Source organism: Schistocerca cancellata, chromosome 9 (genome assembly GCF_023864275.1).
Source record: "Schistocerca cancellata isolate TAMUIC-IGC-003103 chromosome 9, iqSchCanc2.1, whole genome shotgun sequence".
NCBI classification, from domain to species: Eukaryota; Metazoa; Arthropoda; class Insecta; order Orthoptera; family Acrididae; genus Schistocerca; species Schistocerca cancellata.
In genome coordinates, this window is record NC_064634.1 from 495,739,164 (window position 1) to 495,753,930 (window position 14,767).

Genomic DNA, 14,767 nt, shown 5'->3' on the forward strand with positions numbered 1-14,767 from the left:
AACTCCAATCATAAATTGTCAGTCTTATAATCTCATTCATCTTGTGTGAAAGATTCCTTATAATGTGATAATCCACTAGGTAAAAACTTTTGTCCTTTTTAAGAGGATATTTCCACTAATGGTATTCTTAAACATTGAAGTTTAAGTACTATTGTTACAACAGAGGATACTCACAATAAAGTGTAGTTCTCAAGATGTAGACATGCATGCTGTGTTTTGTGTGTGTGTGTGTGGGGGGGGGGGGGGGGGGGGGGGTTGCTTTACCGAAACTGAAAATGCAACGAGATTTCCAAATGTGCATGCATCTGATCGTTAAGTCTACTTGTGCATTATGTACCATGTTCTGAAAGTGAGTATCTTTTTCCTAACGTAAATCATTTAATTTTGGGCAGAAATGTATAATGCTGCATTTGAGAAACAGCTGCATCTCTACACTCCATTTTGATTTTACATAGTAATAGCAGATAGATTTTGAATTCTATATGCTAAGTGAGCTAATATAGCTTTTATAATCTTAAGTGTAGTGACAACCAAATAGGTAATTGTTTCAGTGCCTACAGAGAGTCATCTGTGTAATATGACAGCCCTCCAAGCTAAGTGCAAAAGTGTATGTGTGAGTGTGGTGTGCCCAGCTGAGGGCCTTATGGCAGCACACACACTATCTGACAGACAGGCACCACGCGTAGCACAAGTGAGGTAGTGATTGGAACAGTACAGACACACACACGTTTGTCCAGAGCGATGGACAAGTGGACAGACTGTCACAGTAGAATACCAGGAGATGGTCACCTGCTGCCAGAAATGACTGACAATCTGTGCAACTCGTGCAATGTAAGAATCAGGGGTGAAGGTATTATTGGTATTAAAGAGAGAACGTTTTACTGGCATTAAACTCTGTGACTTGTAAATAACGGTAATTTCCGTGGCTAGCACCATCCGTTGTTGGCATGTTAAAGAGGCCGGTGAGAATGTGCCATCTCCTGGTTAAAACACACTAACAGAAAGCAAATACTACTAAGGATGAAACTGAGAAGAAAGCCATTGCCTACCATCAAATGTAAAAATATTCTATGACTGTTACTATCTACAATATATATAAATGGCTTAGTTCGTATAGCAGACACAGTGAAACCCCGATTTTACACTTTTCAAGGGACTTCAGGAAGATTGTAGCGCAGTCGTTAAGCATTTGTTTTGTTTTGGTACGTCAGTGGCACTTGTCTGTCTAGTAGGCTCTCATAGACCAGTGTGGCCTGAGCTCCCAGTTGGTGCACATCGACAGCGACTGTAATCGTAAATTCAGGCAGATTGTAACGCAGTCGTTAGGCATTTGTACAGGTTAGTTCAGACATTCTTTGCGTGTTTCCCTTGCGTTATCTAAGCACAGACTTGTGTTTCAGTAACTGTTGTTCAACATCGATTAGAATGGACAGGAACTGTGATTGGGAGGTCCTTCCAAGGCGTGGCAGACAGCGAATGATGTCCCCGGAGGCTGATCAGAAAGCCTCCCCAGTGCATCTGACAAACAGGTTTCAGGTACTGTCTCTGGCTGAGCCAGATGCAGCTGCCTGCCCTGTTTCAGAGGATGGTTCTCAGCCTTCAAGGTCTGGGCAATCGCAGAGGGTGGGCTTATTGGTAGTTGGGAGCTCTAATTTTAGGCGCATAATGGGGCCCCTTCGGGATATGGCGGCTAAGGAGGGGAAGAAATCCAGTGTGCACTCCGTGAGCATTCCGGGTGGAGTTATTCCTGATGTGTAAAGGGTCCTTCTGGATGCCATGAAGAGCACAGGGTGCAGCCAGCTGCAGGTGGTGGCACACGTCGGCACTAATGACGTGTGTTGCTTTGGATCTGAGGAAATTCTCTCTGGATTCCAGTGGCTATCTGATTTGGTGAATGCTGCCGGTCTTGCTTACGAGATGAAGGCAAAGCTCACCATCTGCAGCATCGTTGACAGAACCGACTGCGGACCTTTGGTGCAGAGCCGGGTGGAGTGTCTGAATCAGAGGCTCAGACGGTTTTGCGACCGTGTTGGCTGGAGATTCCTTGACTTGTGCAATAGGGTGGTGGGGTTTCGGATTACGCTGAATAGGTCAGGAGCTCACTACACTCAGCTGGCGGCTACACGGGTAGCGGAGGCTGTGTGGCGTGGACTGGGAGGTTTTTTAGATTAGAAGACCTCGGGAAAGTACGGGGTGTGCTGCAATCTCAAAGGGTGCATGGCAAATACAGGACGTGCTTGGATCAAGGGACAGTCAGAATTGTAGTTGTAAATTGTTGTAGTTGTGCTGGGAAAGTCCCTGAGCTTCAAGCGCCAATAGAAAGCACAGAAGCTGAAATCGTTCTAGGTACAGAAAGCTGGCTAAAGCCTGAAATAAGTTCTGCAGAAATTTTTACGAAGTCTCAGACGGTGTTCAGGAAAGATAGATTAGGCAGAATTGGTGGTGGAGTGTTTGTGTCTGTCAGTAGTGGTTTATCTTGTAGTGAAGTCGAAGTAAATACTCCGTGCGAATTGGTATGGGTGGAGGTTATACTTAACAGCCGAACTAAGTTAATAATTGGCTCCTTCTACCGACCCCCAGACTCCGATGATATAGTTGCTGAACAGTTGAGAGAAAATTTGAGTCTCGTAACAAATAAATACCCCACTCATACGGTTATAGTTGGGGGGGACTTCAACCTTCCCTCGATATGTTGGCAAAAATACTTGTTCAAAACCGGTGGTAGGCAGAAAACATCTTCCGAGATTGTCCTAAATGCTTTCTCCGAAAATTATTTCGAGCAGTTAGTCCACGAACCCACGCAAATTGTAAATGGTTGCGAAAACACACTTGACCTCTTAGCCACAAACAATCCAGAGCTAATAGAGAGCATCATGACTGATACAGGGATTAGTGATCACAAGGTCGTTGTAGCTAGGCTCAATACCGTTTCTTCCAAATCCACCAGAAACAAACACAAAATAATTTTATTTTAAAAAGCGGATAAAGTGTCACTAGAAGCCTTCCTAAGAGACAATCTCCATTCCTTCCGAACTGACTATGCAAATGTAGACGAGATGTGGCTCAAATTCAAAGATATAGTAGCAACAGTAATTGAGAGATTCATACCTCATAAATTGGTAAGAGATGGAACTGATCCCCCATGGTACACAAAACAGGTCGGAACACTGTTGCAGAGGCAGCGGAACAAGCAAGCGAAGTTCAGAAGGACGCGAAATCCCGAAGATTGGCTAAAATTTACAGACGCGCAAAATTTGGCACGGACTTGAATGCGAGTTGCCTTTAATAGGTTCCACAATGAAACATTGTCTCGAAATTTGGTAGAAAATCCGAAGAAATTCTGGTCGTATGTAACGTACACAAGTGGCAAGACGCAGTCAGTACATTCGCTGCACAGTGCCGAAGGTACTGTTACTGACGACTGTGCCGCTAAAGCAGAGTTATTGAATGCAGTTTTCCGAAATCCCTTCACCAGGGAAGACAAATGGAATATTCCAGAATTTGAAACATGAACAGCTGCTAGCTTGAGTTTCTTAGAAGTAGATACCTTAGGGGTTGCGAAGCAACTCAAATCGCTTGATACGGGCAAGTCTTCAGGTCCAGATTGTATACCGATTAGGTTCCATTCAGATTACGCTGATACAATAGCTCCCTACTTTGCAATCATATACAACTGCTCGCTCACCGATAGATCTGTACCTACAGATTGGAAAATTGCGCAGGTCACACCAGTGTTTAAGAAGGGTAGTAGGAGTAATCCATCTAACTACAGACCTATATCATTGACGTTGGTTTGCAGTAGGATTTGGAGCATATATTGTATTCAAACATTATGAATCACCTCGAAGGGAACAATCTATTGATACGTAATCGGCATGGTTTCAGAAAACATCGTTCTTTTGCAACGCAGCTAGCTCTTTATTCGCACGAAGTAATGGCCGCTATCGACAGGGGATCTCAAGTTGATTCCATATTTCTAGATTTCCGGAAAGCTTTTGACACCGTTCCTCACAAGCGACTTCTACTCAACCTGCGGGCCTATAGGGTATCATCTCAGTTGTGCGACTGGATTCATGATTTCATGTGAGGAAGGTCACAGTTCATAGTAATACACTGCAAATCATCGAGTAAAATTGAACTGATATCAGGTGTTCCGCAGGGAAGCGTCCTGGGACCTCTGCTGTTCCTGATCTATATAAATGACCTGGGTGACAATCTGAGCAGTTCTCGTAGGTTGTTCGCAGATGATGCTGTAATTTACCATCGAGTAAGGTCATTCGAAGACCAGTATCGGTTGCAAAGCTATTTAGAAAAGATTGCTGTATGGTGTCGCAGGTGGCAGTTGAAGCTAAATAACGAAAAGTGTGAGGTGATCCACATGAGTTCCAAAAGAAATCCGTTGGAATTCGATTACTCGATAAATAGTACAATTCCCAAGGCTGTCAGTTCAACTAAGTACCTGGGTGTTAAAATTACGAACAGCTTTAGTTGGAAAGACCACATAGATAATATTGTGGGAAGGCGAGCCAAAGGTTGCGTTTCATTGGCAGGACACTTCGAAGATGCAACAACTCCACTAAAGAGACAGCTTACACTACATTCGTTCATCCTCTGTTAGAATATTGCTGCGCGGTGTGGGATCCTTACCAGGTGGGATTGACGGAGGACATCGAAAGTGTGCAAAAAAGAGCAGCTCGTTTTGTATTATCACGTAATAGGGGAGAGAGTGTGGCAGATATGATACACGAGTTGGGATGGAAGTCATTAAAGCAAAGACGTTTTTCGTCGCGGCGAGATCTATTTACGAAATTTCAGTCACCAACTTTCTCTTCCGAATGTGAAAATATTTTGTTGAGCCCAACCTACATAGGTAGGAATGATCATCAAAATAAAATAAGAGAAATCAGAGCTCGAACAGAAAGGTTTAGGTGTTCATTTTTCCCGCGTGCTGTTCGGGAGTGGAATGGTAGAGAGATAGTATGATTGTGGTTTGATGAACCCTCTGCCAAGCACTTAAATGTGAATTGCAGAGTAATCATGTAGATGTAGATGTAGACTTAAAAAAAAAAAATTCTGTAAAATGTGGAAACATGTAAAATGTGGGAAATAATGTTTTAACCTGTAAAAGTTATGTTTAGGATATCCCCTTGCATTTTCACACTTTATGTATGATATATGTACATAACAGACATCAAAAGACTTGTCAGGAACTTTTTTATTGTCTAATAAAAACTGCTGATGTGACTGGAATTGACAAGCGTCTGTGAAGTAGAAACATTTGACTTAATTTCAAATGTCATAATCAGTGTTTTTGGAAATCGTGCAGTTGTCATTTATTTAAATAATGAAATACTGCACTAGTCACATATTTTTTCATGCTTAATGGTGCACTTCGAGAATTTTTAATTTCAAACGCCATAATCTGTGTTTCTGGAAAGCCTACTGCTGTCATTCGTTACTTAGATAATGAAATACTGCACTAGTTAAGAAATGTTTTCATGCCTGATGACGCATTTAGAGAATTTTTTCTTGTTGTCAAGTGCAGATATGTACACAAGTATTTTGTGTGGTGTTTGAATATGTGTTATTCTACCTCTCATGCACTGTAGTTGTCTTTTTGAGGTAATCAAGTACTGTGCCTCCTCAGTTATGTAGAAAACAATGCACACGCAAAATATCACTCGCACTGCTTGTGTAACATCACAAAAAATAATACGAAAGTACTGCACCTGACAACGACAATAAATTTTCGAAACATGTTTTGCTCAGCATGAAAAAAATTCAGAACCGCCATTGTGTTTAAACTAAAAACATTTGAGCAATGCAAAGTGAGTGACGGTGTCATCAGCCTCTACAAGAGGCGAAGCGCCGAAACATGCTAAATATGGTTCGACAAAGATGTCACAATGATCACAACAATCATGAAACTGCATTTGCGCGGTAGGGAGTTTGGAAGTGGTTGTGACTGGTCATGATATCTTTATTCGAACTTCCATCAGTCATGAGCCAAGTAGTGCTTGGCAGCAACAAGAGATGCGGCACAAATTGTTCCTACTTTTACTAGTTTTACCGGCTAAAATCCACTGAGTAGAGTGCTGTGGTATCAAGAATCTTAACCATGTAGTATTTGTAAACACTACTGGATGGCCAACATCATGCCAGCGTTATTTTTTTTCTTGACAAATATTTTTTTGTAATGCACAAATTGCAGGAAAATTATAAATATGTTGATGCAAAATTGGGTGCAAATGTACATTGTGGTCATAGGAAATTTGACGGGAATGATAAAAAATGTCGTAAACGGTGGGAAAATGTTAATTCCAGGAGCGTAAAAGTGGGGTTCTACTGTATAAATGGCATGGTTTGGAGCCGAGCAGAAAGGTCTTACCCGGAGGTTTTGTCAACTCTATGATGGTCTTGGCTGGAAATTCCTGGACCTGCATTATTCAGTGGAGAATTGTGGGACTGCCCGTGATAGGTCTGGGGTACACTTCATAAAGGAAGCAGTTACCTATGTAGCAGAGTACTCGTGGAGTGCATGGTGGTGGTGGTATTTTTTATTAGTTTGAGATACTCTGGTGAACACTCCCCAGTCGACACACAGATAGTGAAATTAGACCGCATTCAGAGTAAAGACACTTCAAGTCAAAATTATGCCAGTAAATTTTTGAAGTATTCGTAAGAAAATTCCGGAATGTGTTCTGATCAAATTATTCTCATGATTGGTAGCTGACTGTGACCCAAAATAAAAAGCTCTGAAATGTTTGGTGGGTCGTGGAACGTGTTTCAGACAGACAGATTAGACAGCATAGGAGGGGGAGTTTTCATTGCAGTCAGCAAAAATATTTTCTCTATTGAGATTGAATTTGAGTGTGACTCTGAAGTTATCTGGATGCAATAACAGGTCTAGGTGAAATCGAGTTAATTGAAGATTTTAACCAGCCCCTCGATTCCACATTGACAATGTAGAGTTATTCAAAGAAAGTCTATGCTCGCTAGCATGTGGAAATACCCAGATCATGACTTGAACCTGCAGGTGGTACAGACAGTCTTGCGGAGTAATTTTGAACATGTTTTGCAAAAACTGTAGACATTATAGCTACAAACAGGCCTCTTAATGACCTTGTTAATTATCTTGTAGTAAATAGTGGTAGTGCAGTTACCTGTAATGGGATACTGTCTGTAAGATCTCAAAGTTGCACAAAGATTGGCGGTTTGCTTTAAATGCTCACAAATGTATAATTGTGCACTTAAAAACAACCAACTCACAGTAGGAATTGGTCAACTCATACAAATACCTGCTTGTAACAATTTACAGGAGTATGAAATGGAAGGATCACATAGACTCAGTGGTAGGTAGAGCAGGTGGCAGACTATGGTTCGTTGGTAGGATACTGGGCAGATGCACTAAGTCTACAAAGGAAACTTCTTACAAAACACTTGTGCGACCCATTTCAGAATATTGCTCAAGTGTGTGCAATCTGTATCAAATAGGACTAACAAGGGATACTGAATGTATTCAGAAAAGGACAGCACAAATGGTGTCAGGTTTATTTGATCAATGCAAGAGTGTTGCCGAAGTGCTGTGGAAACTGAATTGACAGATGCTGGAAGTTAGATGCGCACTATCCTAAAAAAAGTCTACTTACGAAGTTTTAGGAACCAGCTTTAAAGGATGACTCAATATACAACAACCCCGTGTGTATTTCTCCTGCAAGGATTGTGTTGACAAGATTAGACTAATTACAGTGCACACAGAGACATTTAACCAATCATTCTGTCCGTGCTCCATATGTGAATGGAATGGGGAGAAGCCCTAATAACTTGTCTGATGGGAAGTACACTCTGCTATGCACTTCAGTTATTTTCAGTGTGTTTATTTAGCTGTATTGACATGCCAGTTGTATGGTGAAACAGAGAATGAGACTAGGCAGTGAGTGATAGCTGTATTTGTTCATCAGTTACAGAGCATTAAAGACAGATAAATGTTCATGAACCTAAAAAATTCCCAACTATGGAAATAAGTGCATCATTGATCTGAACAATAGGTCCAGTTACAGACACAGCAGAGTAAAATAGGAATCCACTTATGCAGCTGCACATTGTTGTGTGTTTATAGGCAAAAATAATGAATTCGTTATGTTTCTCGCATTTGCTATATTTGTAAGAATAATAATGTAGAAAAAAATTAACAGAAAGTCTAGGGCAGAGTATTGAACTGTAGGAAGAGATAAAGTGATTAATCTGCCACCACACATAAGGCACATCAACTGCACTTGAAAAATTGACATTTCGTCATTTCAAAAAAGTCAAACATCCACATCCACATCTACATCTACATCTATACTCTGCAAACCACCGTGAAGTGCATGATAGAGGGTATGTCCCATTGTACCAGTTATTAGGGTTTCTTCCTGTTCCATTCATGTAAGAAGCATGGGAAGAATGATTGTTTGAATGCCTCTGTGCATGTAGTAATTATACTAATCTTATCCTCACAATCCCTGTGTGTGCACTACATAGGAGGTTGTAGTGTAACCCTAGAGTATTCATTTAAAGCCAGTTCTTGAAACTTTGTTAATAGACTTTCTCGGGATAGTTTACATCTGTCTTCAGGAGTCTACCATTTCAGTTCCTTCAGTGTCTCTGTGACACTCTCCAGAACCTGTGCCCATTCGCCTTTCTCTGTATATGTTCAATATCCCCTGTTAGTCCTATCTCGCACAGGTCGCACACACTTGAGCAATATTCTAGGATGGGTTGCATGAGTGATTTGTAAGCAATCCCTTTTTGTAGACTGACTGCACTTCCCCAGTATTCTACCAATAAATCAAAGTCAGTCACCTGCTTTAGCCACAACTGAATCTATGTGATCATTCCATTTCATATCCCTACAGAGTGTTACACCCAGGTATTTGTATGAGTTGGCCAATTCCAACTGTGATACATTGATATTATAGTTGTAGGGTACTAGGTTTTTTCATTTTGTGAAGTACACAATTTTACATTTTTGTCATTTAAAGCAAGTTGCCAATCTTCGCATCACTTTAAAATCTTATCAAGATCTGACTGAATATTTATGCAACATCTGTCAGATAGTACTTGATTATAGATAACTGCATAATCTGCAAAAAGCCTGATTTTGTTATAATATTGTTTGCAAGGTCATTAATATACAACATTAACAGCAAGGGTCCCAACACAATTCTTTGGGGCACACTTTAAGTTCCTGTACCTCTGACGATGACTCTCCATTCAAGGTAACACGCGGTGTCCTCCCTACCAAAGTGTCCTCAATCCAGTCACAAATTTCACTTGATACCACATATGATCATACTTTTGACAATAAGCGTAGGTGCGGTACTGAGTCAAATGTTTTTCGCTGGTTGTCTTGATCCAAAGCTTTCAGTATGTCATATGAGAAAAGTTAGAGTTGGGTTTCACTTGATCGATGTTTTTGAAAACCATGCTGGTTGGCATTGAGGAGGTCATTCTGTTTGAGATGCATCATTAAGTTTGAGCTCAGAATATATTATAAGATTATACAACAAATCAATGTCAAGGATATTGGACAGTAGTTTTGTGGACCACTTCTACTATCCTTCTTGTAGATGGGTGTGACCTGTGCCTTTTTGCAAGAACTGGCCACGGGTTTTTGTAACAGGATCTATGATAGATTATAGTGAGAAGAGGGATGAACTCAGCCACAAATTCAGTATAGAATCTGACAGGGATGCCATCAGGACCTGGAGCTTTGTTCAGTTTTTACGATTTCAGCTTGTTTTAAAGGAACATTAAAAAATAGTTAAATATTTCATCTTTTGTTTTGCTATTCTCAATTTCATTTCTTGTATCATTCGCTAGGAAGTGGACACTAACTTTGGAGCTACTCACAGCCTTTAAATACGACCAGAATTTGTTTCGATTTTGTGAAATTTCATTTAACAATATTCTGCTACAGTAGTCATTGAAGGCATCACACATTATTCTCTTGACAGCCAAACATGTTTCATTCACCATCTCTCTATCTACAGCCCTAGATCATTTCAGTTGCTGAAAATAAAACAAAAAAGATTGGAACCTAGACCAAGTGTCATGCACACATAAAAGCTGGTGACCTGCCCTTTCATGCGATTACGTGATATTGTAGTATTACATAGCAAATAATGATGCTTTGTGATTAATTTAGTACAATATAAAGCCATTCCATTCTTATAAGGATTACTCATATACCATAAATTGTAACAAAATTGTGTATGCCTAGCAAAATGACTCTTCTGTTGATGTGTAACATGCTCATGTTAGGTATGATAAATTGAAATGAGTGACAAAATGTATTTTGATGATTGCGACACCCTCTGGTGTGTAAGCTGGCTGTGTGTGTACCCAGCATCAGCATTAAGCGAGCAACTATAGCAGTTAGACTGTAGTGATAGCATGCAGTTCTGTCAGACTCTGAAGAACTGCATACAATTTTGTACAGAAAATACACGTGCAGGAAGGTGTAGAAAGCAATGGAAACCACTCCAAAATGTCATGATGATCTTTCCATTGACAAAAAATTCTGTAATAGTCCTGCATTCGCATCACTGGAAAGGGAGTGCCAAGGAGAATTTAACTATGAGAAAGATACTGAAAAACAATGCAAGGGTAACATACTAAGGGCTGATTGAATAAACATACCGACTGGAGGTCAAGTTTGACATCAGCTCAGTAACTGAACTCTGTTCAACCCTAAACTTGGCCCCACTGAAGGTGGTTCATTGTTGATGTAAGTTACCATGAAACATGCTTGGCATCACTGCTAAAATTAGCTAATAACACAATTAATGTGCTATGACTGCAGATATTAATTGTACATCGTGGATACATAGTATTCATTATTGAAGGTGTTGTGCTATAAAGATGGAGAAAAATAAACATAAAGAATAGGAATCTGCAAACTTCATCCCATACGAAAAAGATTTGTTGCTGTAAATCGTATTGGGCCATTATAAAGTTGCAGTAGAAGACAAAATAAATAAATGAATAAAGCTACTACAGACAACAAGAAAAAGGCATGATTTTTCAGGCTTTTAAGTTGGCATCACCGGGAGGAGCCCTGATCAGGTGATGTATCAACATTGTTTTGTTTATAACATCAAAAATACATTTTAAAATAGCAAGTCCGCTTGAAATGTCCACATTAGTTGAACAACATTCTGTTACTCATTTTTTACTTGCTGAAGGTGAGAAACTAGTGAATATGTACTGTAGAATGTCTAAAGTTTGTGGTGAAGGTTGTATGAATCGTGCAAATTTTTACAAGTGGGTAGAGCAGTTCAAAAATGGTCACAACTCAGTGACTGGCAAACACCGTTCTGGCCGACCAGCTGCAGTTTAAACTCTCTTACTTGAAAGTTGAATTGATGACATTATTCGTGCCGACCGCCGTGTGTCTGTAGAAATAATTGTTGATAAGGTCAAGTTAGTACTGGTTCAGTTCAAAACATTATCTGTAACAAGCTGAAGTACCGCAAAATGTGCAAGATGGGTGCCAAAGGAGTTGACGTGGCTACACAAGGAAACATGATTGAGTGTGTGTGCCACAGAGCTAAAGGAATGTAATGAAAGAGAAGGTGAGCACTTCGTCAACAAAATTTTAACTTGTGATGTAACCTGGGTTCACTATTATGAGCCAGAATCTAAAAGACAATGTGTGGAGTAGAAGCACACCATGTCACCTGTCAAGAAAAAATTCAAAACCCAAGCATCAGCAGGAAAAGTCATGTTGAGGGTGTTTTGGGAAGCAGAAGGTCCAGTTTATTGTGATTATCTCGAAGAACAGCGTACAATGAATTGCCATTACTACTCAAGTTTGTTTTTAAACAACGTGCCACCAGCCATGAGAGAGGGACATTGTGGATCTCAAAGGAGAGGTGTGATTCTCCTGCAAGACAATGCACGTCCTCATATTGCTCAACTAACAAAATGAGGTGGGAAGTACTGTCTCATCCCCCTTACAGTCCTGTTTTTGCACCTAGTGGTTTCCATTTCTTTGGTGCACTGAAGGAGGCATTCCATGGGAAGAGGTTCCAGGACAACGAGGACATGAAAAAGTTTGTGGGAAATTGGTTCAAACATCAAGATAGAGTTCTTTGCAGTTGGAATAAAAAAATCTTGTAGCCTGTTGGAACAAGTGCATAAATGTTCAAGGGGATTATATCGAAAAGTAGAAAAAGTATTGTTTTGTAAAAATAAATGCTTTTCTTCTCCAGACCAATTCGTCTCTTTAATTATTGAATGACCCTCGTACATTACTAATAAATTCTGACTCCTGTTATCTTCATTTTCTGTTGCTACTGGAACTTCTTTGTAGACAGATTTTCATCCTGAAGTTATGTGCAGTGCTTTGTGTACATATTAATGCAATCTAATAGAGGGAAACATTCCACGTGGGAAAAATATATCTAAAAAGAAAGATGATAAGACTTACCAAACAAAAGCGCTGGCAGGTCAATAGACACACAAACAAACACAAACATACACACAAAATTCTAGCTTTCACAACAAATGGTTGCTTCGTCAGGAAAGAGGGAAGGAGAGGGAAAGACGAAAGCTGTCTTTCCCTCTCCTTCCCTCTTTCCTGACGAAGCAACCGTTTGTTGCGAAAGCTAGAATTTTGTGTGTATGTTTGTGTTTGTTTGTGTGTCTATTGACCTGCCAGCGCTTTTGTTTGGTAAGTCTCATCATCTTTCTTTTTAGATATATTAATGCAATCTGATTAAGCTGAGAATCTGAAACTACTTGTACGGTTCATGAAAAGCACTCGTGACAATTCCTAAATATCTCTGCACTTTCACTTCGACAATATTTGGTGGGGATGTGGGTGTAGTCAGTAGCGCCTGAAATGTCAGGAAAGCCTGTTATCCAATAAAATCATGTCTCATTTTCTTCTGTAGGTACTTTGATATTTTGATAATGATGATGATTTACCCCGCCCCCCGCATCCAGTGAGGCAATGCAGATTGTAACTTGTGGATAGCTCTGTAAGCTGTTGTTACGTCTGTTCTAAACAAATCACCAACCACCATCTGAAAGCTTCCTGTAGGATAAAATCTTAATGTCAAAAGTGGCATGCACATTGGACTCGGGGATTGGTTTCTTTTTCTCAACCTTAGTTCTGACTGCTACACAGTATTTTTTGTCCAGGCAAAACCTCAGCTTAAAAGATTTATCATATTAATTCGAGAATGAATTTGCCATTTAGTGAGTACTGTGGCCTCTCTAAGGCCCACAAATCTGGACCTGTATTTCCAGCCTTCTGACTGTCAGAATGCTCTTCACAATCTAGGCAGATTCTTCAAACCTTGGTACAGCGAACACATTTTGTGTCTGATAGAGACTGGCTTGCAAGGGACCTGGAACACTTACACTTTGTGTTCAAAGACAATAGATATTCCCCACATCAGATTAGGACAGCTTTAAGGAGGAATAAACATGACCACTCGCAAGATAAAGAGTAGAAGAAGCCGTTCAAGTCGTAGGCGATCCTCATGTATGTTGGCAATCTATATCACTAAACCGCCAAAACTGTGCACGGTACACGGCCCTAGCTGCACGTTGCCTATCTAATAGTGTCCAGGGGCAACAAGAATTTTGTTATCAATATTTCATATAATAGCTGACCGAATTAAAACATTTTAAATGCTGTCATACTTTAATGCTGGTACGATGTAGCCACATCAGAATACTCACATATATATTAATGAAAGGAAATAGTATAATTCACATCACATAATGTTCTAGCACACAGAATGTTGCCCACCACAGTGGCCCAGAATGTTTGGAAAATGGAAAGTACGGTATGGTTTCAAAATGTAGTGGTGTTATAATTATCTTTATGATCAGTGCAGTAGAGAACTTAGTATCAAATGGAAAAACCAGAAAAATCCAGTACAATAAAGAAATTAGTATCAAATAAAAAACAAAAACAAAAAAAATTCATAGAACTGACCTAAGTACGCACCTGGGATCTTCTCCACTATACGCCAGACTGCAACCTCTGAGCTACTGTAACACTCCTATTAACTTGTCCTGATAAATATCATGTTGCTAAATGGCATACTTATACTAACTAATGTTTTTTTCATCAGTGACCACACAGTTTTCATAGCAGTTTAAGCACATGTTTGGTAGTTGAAAAATTAATATGCATTGTATAGTTACTCCTACTCGAACTCGGAGATCACATTTATAAGAGGTGTTCAGTCAGAGGTATTCAGTCAAACTCAACATACTTAACTGTTCATGGCAAATCTTTAGAAATTTGATTACTGTGCCACAAACAAGGGAATGGTTCAATCTGACTTGTCGAAACCTGCCCTGAAATTCTTTATACGGGAATAATGCATTGAAACAAACGTAATGTCAGAATTTTAGCTGCTAAGACACACTACAAGTATTTTTAAAACATGTTGAAAATTGCCAAATTCTTCGCTTGCCAAGCAGCTGAAGAAATGTACCCCTTGCCATAGTTGTAGCAGACAGTGCATGTGCAAACAGCGAAGTGAATACCAGTTTCTGTCAATAATTTCTCTGTTATAGTTGTTCAAAGTTACTATTATCTAGATGTTGCAGCTCATTTAATATCCATAATAATTAGCAGTTTTGTACGCAATATCACTAAATTTTACTGGGTGTTTACACACCAGGACAATTGGGAAGGAGAAAACTTGGAAAAACACACTAATTTTTTTAGATTGGAAATCACTAGGTGCAAAAACAG

General features: G+C 39.8%; 1 protein-coding gene across 2 annotated transcripts in view; it reads left to right on the forward strand.

The window, feature by feature from the left end:
* Positions 1 to 14,767, forward strand: part of LOC126100913 (splicing factor, arginine/serine-rich 19-like) — a 142,443-nt gene that overhangs the window by 93,612 nt on the left and 34,064 nt on the right. The gene's annotated exons all lie outside the window — the stretch shown is intronic.